Genomic DNA, 8,032 nt, shown 5'->3' with positions numbered 1-8,032 from the left:
GAGATAACGGAGGAACAGAGAATTTAAATTATTTGCCTAAGATCATGGAGCCAACAAGTGGCAGAGCCAGGGTTAGAACCCAGGTCCTCTGACTGTCAGGCCGGTGCTTTTTTGAATGCTTACTGCATGCCCTATGTGCTAAGTGTTCAAGAATTAAAAAAAATAGTTTAGTCATATGCTCCCCAGAAGTAGTGCCATAAAAATGCTGGTATTTATAAAGTGCTCGCTATGAACCAAACCCACACTTGGCTTACAGTTTAAGAGGGAAATAGAACTGATGGAAACTGAGTCCCAAACGTGTAAAAAGGACTTGCCCAACCAAGATCACACATAAGGCAAGTGGTAAAACTGGGACAAGAACCCAAATCCTTTGCCTTCTAGCCCTGTGCTCCTTTTACTAGACCACCCTGCCTCACAGTGCCTTAAAGTGAGTTAGTGCTAGATACAGAACCTGCTTAGAACCTGAGGTCCCGAGGAACCTACTTGGAAAAATAAACTCTGAAACAAATTTACTAATTGTCAAAAGGCTAAATCCTGTTGATATTAAAGACTGATATATAGTATGGGAGTAACATGGCCTAGTGTGAAGAGCACAGGCCTGGGAGTCAGAGGACCTGGGTTCTATTCCTGCTTCTGCCACTTCTCTGATGGGTGACCTTGGACAAGTCATTTGACTTCTCTGTGCCTCAGTGACCTCATTTGTAAAATGGAGATTAAATATCTGTCTTTCCTCCTACGTAGATTGTGAGTCCCATGGCTGACATGGTCTGGGTCCAATCTGATTAAGTTGTATCTACCTCAGAGCTTAGAACAATGCTTGACATACAGAAAGTGTTTAAAAAATATCATCATTACAAATCTCATAATAATTGTTTAGATAGACCTTTATGAATAGGATGATATTTTTATGTGATCTAATTTTAATAAAGCCAATTTCAGGTAATTAAAAGTTGAGGTAGCAACAGCTAATTTTTTAGGTCATTCCAGGCATTGGGTGAATTTTTGTCCACCCACTCTTTAAATGTATCTAAACAATTAATCACGTTCCTTAAACCTAGGTAACTGGTTATTTATAGCCATGTAGATCATCAGCTCTCCATTCTTGCAGAAATATACACACAAGAAAGGGATTTACTGCTTAGACTTCTGCATGGGCTTTACCTCCATGTTCTTCTGAAGAAGGAGATGCAAATCAAAGACAGGGTCAAAGCATAACAATGCAGGCTATCAATATGACCTGAATGAATCTGTTTTGACTTGAAACTGATTCTGCCCCAAGACAAGTGGAGAGTGGGTTGTCCCATTTATGGAAGGATATGCATATGGATTTAAGTGGGGAGGGCTCTGTCACCCCAACCTCCCAAACCCCTGGTTTCAACACAAGGATTGAGAAACAGTGTTGTCTGATGGAAAAACCACAGGCCTGGGTATCAGAGGACATATGGTCTAATCTCGGCTCTGCCACATGTCTGCTGTTTGACTTTGGAGAATTCACTTAACTTCCTTGCACCTCAGTTATCTCATATGTAAAATGGAGATTAAGAGTGTGAGCCCCATGTGACACAGGGACTTTGTCAAACCTGATTACCTTGCACCTACCCTAGTGCTTGACACACAGTCAGCATTTAACAAATACTACAATTAAGGATTTTAAGGTTTATTTAGTGATTAATAAAGTTGTATAGTAACAATAATAAAAAATACAATAAATGATTGTGGTATGTGTTTAGTGCTTACTATGTATCAATAACTACACTAAGTTTTGAGGTAGATACAAGTTAATCAGGTTGGTCACGGTCCTTTTCCTGCATGGGGCTCACAGTTTAAGTAGGAGGGAGAACAGTTTTTGAATTTCCATTTCATAGTCGAAACAGGCTCAGTGACTTGCCCAAGGTAACACATCAGGCAATAGGTAGAGTTGAGATTAGAACTCACGTCCCCTGACTCCCAGACCCCTACTCTTTCTACAAGGCCATACTGCTTCTCATACTGTTAAATATTAACATTTATTATCTATTATTAATCTTTAATATTTTAGGATAAGCACTTGACCAAGGCATCACTAAACACATGGGAGAGTACTACTTTGCTCCAATGCAATTGTTAATTATTTGATAATAAAACTATCAAATAGTACATAGTAAGCACTTAGCAAATACCATTGAAAAACAAATATTGCCCTGCTCAGAAGACGCTTGCTTATTAAGTAACACACCACTGTTTTCTTTCTCAAGCAGCTGATGCAGACGGAATATATGGCAGATAGAAACCTGACCTATGTGGCTGAGTTTGTTCTCTCGGGTATCTCATACTTTCCGGAATGGCAGATTCCTCTCTTCCTGGTGTTTCTAATCATCTATCTTATTACAGCGATAGGAAATCTTGGGATAATCACTATTACTAATATAGATTCCTGACTAAAATCTCCGATGTATTTTTTCCTCCGGCATTTGGCTTTCATCAATCTAGGCAATTCCACTGCTATTGTCCCCCAAATGTTGGTGAACTTTTTAGTGGAGAATAAAACCATATCCTATTATGAATGTGCATCACAGATAGGCTGTTTTTCAACTTTCGTTATTGCAGAGATTTTCGCTAGCATGGCCTATGACCGATATGTGGCTATCTGTAAGCCACTGCTTTATAGGGTGATCATTTCCAGGGGAGTGTGTATCTTACTGGTAATTCTTATATACACCTATAGCTTCACTGAAGGAGTGATTGTCTCAACTTACGTATTTTCAGTGTCCTACTGTTCCTCAAATATAATCAAGCATTTCTATTGTGATCATTTCCCTCTGCTGGCACTTTCTTGCTCTGATACCTACATACTGGAGACAATCATTTTTACATTTGCTGGCAGTAATTTGATTTTCACCCCCACAGTTGTTCTGGTGTCCTATTTTTTCATTATCTTGGCCATTGTGAAGATCCGCTCCTCTGAAGGGAGGTGGAAAGCTTTCTCCGCTTGTACCTCTCACTTGATGGCTGTAACAGTTTTCTATGGGACTCTCTTTCTCGTGTATCTGCAGCCCCAAGGCAGGCACTCCTTGGATATAGATAAAATGGCTTCTGTGTTCTATAACCTGGTGATCCCTATGCTGAATCCCTTGATCTACAGCCTGAAGAACATGGAAGTAAAAGATGCTTTGAAAAGACTCTTGACTAAATCCTACCAATCTTTCAAACTATGAATTTAAGAACTGCTTAATAGAAACAGTTAGTAGAAAAAGGGTTCTCGTAGTGTTTTATTGTTTTAGTGCTCTAGTTACATGGAACTTCTGTGAAATGTGTGTTTATGAACTCTGAAGCATTGAAATAGGTTCTAGTCTTCACTATAATTCATAGTGGTTTGGAGATTACACTCATCATTTGTAAAATTTCAGATAAATTAAGTGTTTTAAGAATGAGGTGAGATCCACACTCTATATTCTAATTAGGGTTGTTTCAGCTCAAAATAATTTTCTTATCAACAATTAATTTAATAACGATATCCCTAACATTCTCAGCATGGCTCAGTAGAAAGAGCATTGGCTTGGGAGTCAGAAGTTATGGGTTCTAATCCCGACTCTGCCGCTTGTCAGCTGTTTGACTTTGGGCAAGTCACTTAACTTATCTGTGACTCAGTTGCCTCATCTGTAAAATGGGGATTACGTTTGTGAACCCCAAGTGGGACAATCTGATCACCTTGTATCACCCCAGCGTTTAGAACAGTGCTTTGCAAATAGTAAGGACTTAACCAATACTATTATTATTATTGTTGTTGTTGTTCCCACAAAATGGTACTGTAGTGTTTTCAAAATCATATTTCTTTGTGGATAGCAGAAGTGTAGGGATTTTTTAAATCTCTATCCGTTGATAATTTGGAAGGCCAAATGACTCAACTTAGATTAGCACATTTTGGACACATAATCAGGAGGAATAATTCTCTGGAGAAGACACTAATGCTAGGAAAAATCCAGGGAAAACGTGGAAGAAGCAGATGGGCAGCTAGATGGAGAAAGACCATAACAACGATAATGGAAGAACCATTAGAAAGGCTACAGATTATGGCAGAGGACATCCATGGACTCACTATGAATCAGAAATGACTCGATGACAATTAGAATAAAACAATTACAATCTTCTGCAAGGTAAATGATTTCCATGTTTTATACTTTCTTTTGGTTCCTCTTTCCCTATGATCAATTCATCACTTCCAAATTTACTGATCTGCTCTGTCATTATGTCTAGTTCTGTAAATGCAGGGTAACTCAAAAGGTATAAAGTGGTGGTTTCATCATTATGGTACTTGTCAATCAATCAAACAACCAATCAGTTGTATTTACTGAATGCTTATTGGGTGCAAAACACTGTACTAAGTGTTTGGGAGAGTAAAATATAATAAAGTCAGTAGGCACATTCCCCGCCCACCACAAGGTCACAATCTAGAGAGGGACACAGACGTTAATGTAAATAAATTATGTACATGTACATACGTGCTGTGGGCCTATGGGTGGAAAAAATAAAGGGGGCAAGTCAGGGTGATGCATAAGGGAGTGGGAGAAGAGGAAATGAGGACTCAGCCAGGGAAAACCTCTTGGTAGAGATATGCTTTGAAGATGGGGAGAGTAATTGTCAGATGCAAAGAGGTCAGCAGTGAGATAGACGAGTTCAAGGTTGGCACTAGAGGAGCAAAATGTCTGGGCTGGGTTGTAGTAAGAGAGCAGACAGGTGAGGTAAGAGGGGGCAAGGTGATTGAGTGCTTTAAAGCAGATGGTAAGGAGTTTCTGTTTGATGCAGAGGTAGATGGGAAGGAAATGGAGTTTCTTGAGAAGTGGGGAAACAGGAAAACATTTTGTAGATGAATGATCAGCAGATTCTAATCAAAAAACCGCCAATGGCAAGTTGCATGTTGGTTAAACTCAATAAGGAAGCCTGAACAGAATAGATCTCTGTAATGTCTTTCTGATGCTCTCATTCTTCACAAAGGACACAATGTACCTATTTGTCTTGGTAACGTATGAGTATTGTCAGAGACTACTTCCCAAAGCCTCATGGAAAAAGTATAGCCCCAAAGATAACTCTGAGTGGAAATTCTGGTTTCTTCACTTCTAACATTTTAGAATCAGATTGATTTGAAGACTGCGAGCATCAGATGTTGTGTTTAGTTCAGGAACAGGATCCTGAAAGACTGGGGGGCATGACACTGCTCAAACGTGGGGAAAAGAAATAGTAAAGGGAGACCAAGTATGACTTCAGGATCCTGAGAGGTGGGTTAGCAGGGAAAGGGTTCACCTGCCATTCCGGAATGTGGAACAAGGAAACCCTGTCTCCTAGTTCCACTCCACTATGGAGAAAAAAGGGAAGGAAATAGGTGCATGAGGGAGGAGGAGGTTTCACCAAGGCACTGAGCCTGATAAGATCAAGGACAGAAAGAAGTGGGGAAGGTTAAGGTGATAGTCTCTCGGTGGAGGCGATTCTAGCCAACGTTTTGGGGGCTATATATCAACTTAAAGGCCCCAAACATAATTATTCAGCTCAGGATTGGAGAAATACCAATTCCTTTTCCTCTCCTCTCCTACATGAGGCTATTCCATCCACACCTAGCTCTGCAAAGGGGTCAAAGGAGAGAAAAATTGGCAGTGTGTACTCAAAGTTTCTCCCTGACTACCTGGAAAGGCATCCTTTAGTAAGTTATATGTGGCTGTATGGACTTTCAGATTGATAACATGTGTCCTTATTAGTATGAAACTTGCCTAATGCAAAATTTGAAAATTGGATTTGTTTTAAGGATGAACAAATGTCTGGAAGATTTGATTGAACTGTGGGCCGAGGATGAGGTTTTATAAATGGTTGTGATCATTCCCATGATTCCTCTCTGGTATTTTTATTGTGGTAATAGTTGTAGTAATAATAAAATTTATTAAGCAGCTATATCTGGCAATATTTGTATTTGGGGAGTATATTGAGGAAGTGCCTGGCCAAGACCATGTCCACATGGGCTAAGTGAAGTAGAGTTTTAAATTGATATTATCATCATTATCATTATCACCAGCAGAAGTATAAGGATATATCCAGCATTTACTGGTACTGAACAAAGTGTTTGGGAAACTACAATAGGCCTTAAAGACATTTCCTGACTTGGAGAAGCTTACAAACCATAGGAGATGAGCAGACACATATTGTGAAATTTACGTTCAGCAAAAGAGTAAATAACATTGATGTAAAATTAGGAAATAAAAGCCATTAAATAACTAATATAGATAAATAATAATAGTCATGTTAATTAGAATTGAGGTGGCATGCCCAGCAAGATGGTGAATTAGTTGGTAAAGACTCCTAAAGAAGGTGACTTTTCAGAGGGAGATGCATAGTTTAGTGGATTGGCAGGTGTATGATGAAGAAGGGAAGGTTTGAACTACAGATGTGAGTGAAGAGAGAGCTACGTACAGTTAATCACATAATAATAATAATAATAATAATAATAATAATAATAATAATAATAATGGTATTTGTTAAGCACTTACTATGTGCCAAGCACTGTTACAAGAGCTGGGGTAGATACAAGGTAATCAGATTATCCCATGTGGGGCTCACAGTCTTAATCCCCATTTTACAGTTGAGGTAACTGAGGCACGCAGCAGACAAGTGTCAGAGCTGGGATCTGAACCCATATTTTCTGACTCAAAAGCTTATTATCTTTCCACTAAACCACGCTGCTTCTCATAGCCATACTGTTTCTCAGAGCCACAAAATGAAGAGTATTAGCTGCAGAGTAGCAGGAGAATAGTGGATAACTAAGAATGAAGCAACTTATGGAAAATGTTGTGGGTTTTCTTTCATGTAAGAGGAAATACGTAAATATTGGATGTTTGGAAGTATGAGAATGATATCTTACATATGTCACTTAGAAAAGGTGATATGTCAACTGTTTGAAGGAAAAATTGGAGAGGCATAAGGGAGAGAAGCAACATTCAGGTGCAAAATCTTTTGTGAAAGGAATGGAGTTGTGTGGTTTTATTTTTTTAATTTTCATTTATCTAAATTGTCTAGGACTCAAACTCACCCAGGTTACTCATGCTTCCATTGCTCTGTGCTTGTGGGGAATGGTTAAGAAGAAGGGATGTTTAAACAAAGAATGTTTGAAGTCAAGGTGAAATTTGTAAAAGATCTTGAAATTTAGACAATATGGAATGGATGCTTTCAAGGGGATCCTGTCCATATTTTACTCTAAATCTGTCTACTGAATTGGGTCATTTTCATTTAAGGAGAATAAAGAAAATAGAGGTTTGACACATTGAATAAATACACTGACTTCATCAATAAATATCTGATAAATGTCTATGTAAGGCTAAATCATTTTACAAATGATAAAATGATAATTTCAGCCTAGTTCTTAATTTCAATACTCTGCACAATTTACAGATTGAACATGATGGCAGTGAATATGCATAATGACTATTATAATTGAGTTTGTTCTGATGGGATTCCTGGTTCCTGAGGCGTTACAGATCATCCTGTTCTTGCTGTTTCTAGCCATCTATCTTTTCACTTTGGTGGGGAACCTGGACATAGAATGGACTCCAGGCTTCACAACTCCATATACTATTTCTTGAGTGTATTATTTTTTCTGGTTGACTGCTACTCACCAGTGGTCACCCCCAAGATCTTGGTGACTTTCTTAGTGGGGAATAAATCCATCTCTTTCTCTGGCTGTGCCACACAAATGTTTTTCTTCATAACTTTTGGAACTACCGCATGGTTTTTTTCTGGCTGTCATGGCTTATGATTGCTATGTGGCCATTTCTAATCCTCTGTTCTACATGGCCATGATGTCACCCAGAATCTATGTGTCACTCATCATTGGCTCCTATATTGGTGGCCTCCTGCTGGGCATCTTACATACAGTTGCCACCTTCAATTCATCTTTTTGTGGCTCCGATGAAATCAGATATTTTTTCTGTGATATCCCCTAATCTTATCCCTCTCCTGTTAATGATGGCATTTATTAGCCCTTACTATGTGCAAAGCACTGCTCTAAGTTCTGAGC

General features: G+C 38.9%; 1 pseudogene; it reads left to right on the top strand.

The window, feature by feature from the left end:
* Positions 1-2,255: 2,255 nt before the first annotated feature.
* On the top strand, positions 2,256-3,194 carry LOC119924267 (annotated as a pseudogene).
* The last annotated feature ends 4,838 nt before the right edge of the window (positions 3,195-8,032 follow it).

The sequence above is a fragment of the Tachyglossus aculeatus genome, unplaced genomic scaffold, assembly GCF_015852505.1.
Source record: "Tachyglossus aculeatus isolate mTacAcu1 unplaced genomic scaffold, mTacAcu1.pri scaffold_89_arrow_ctg1, whole genome shotgun sequence".
Classification (NCBI taxonomy): Eukaryota; Metazoa; Chordata; class Mammalia; order Monotremata; family Tachyglossidae; genus Tachyglossus; species Tachyglossus aculeatus.
The sequence above is the reverse complement of the archived record's forward strand: the minus strand, read 5'-3'. Positions and strand labels throughout refer to the sequence as shown.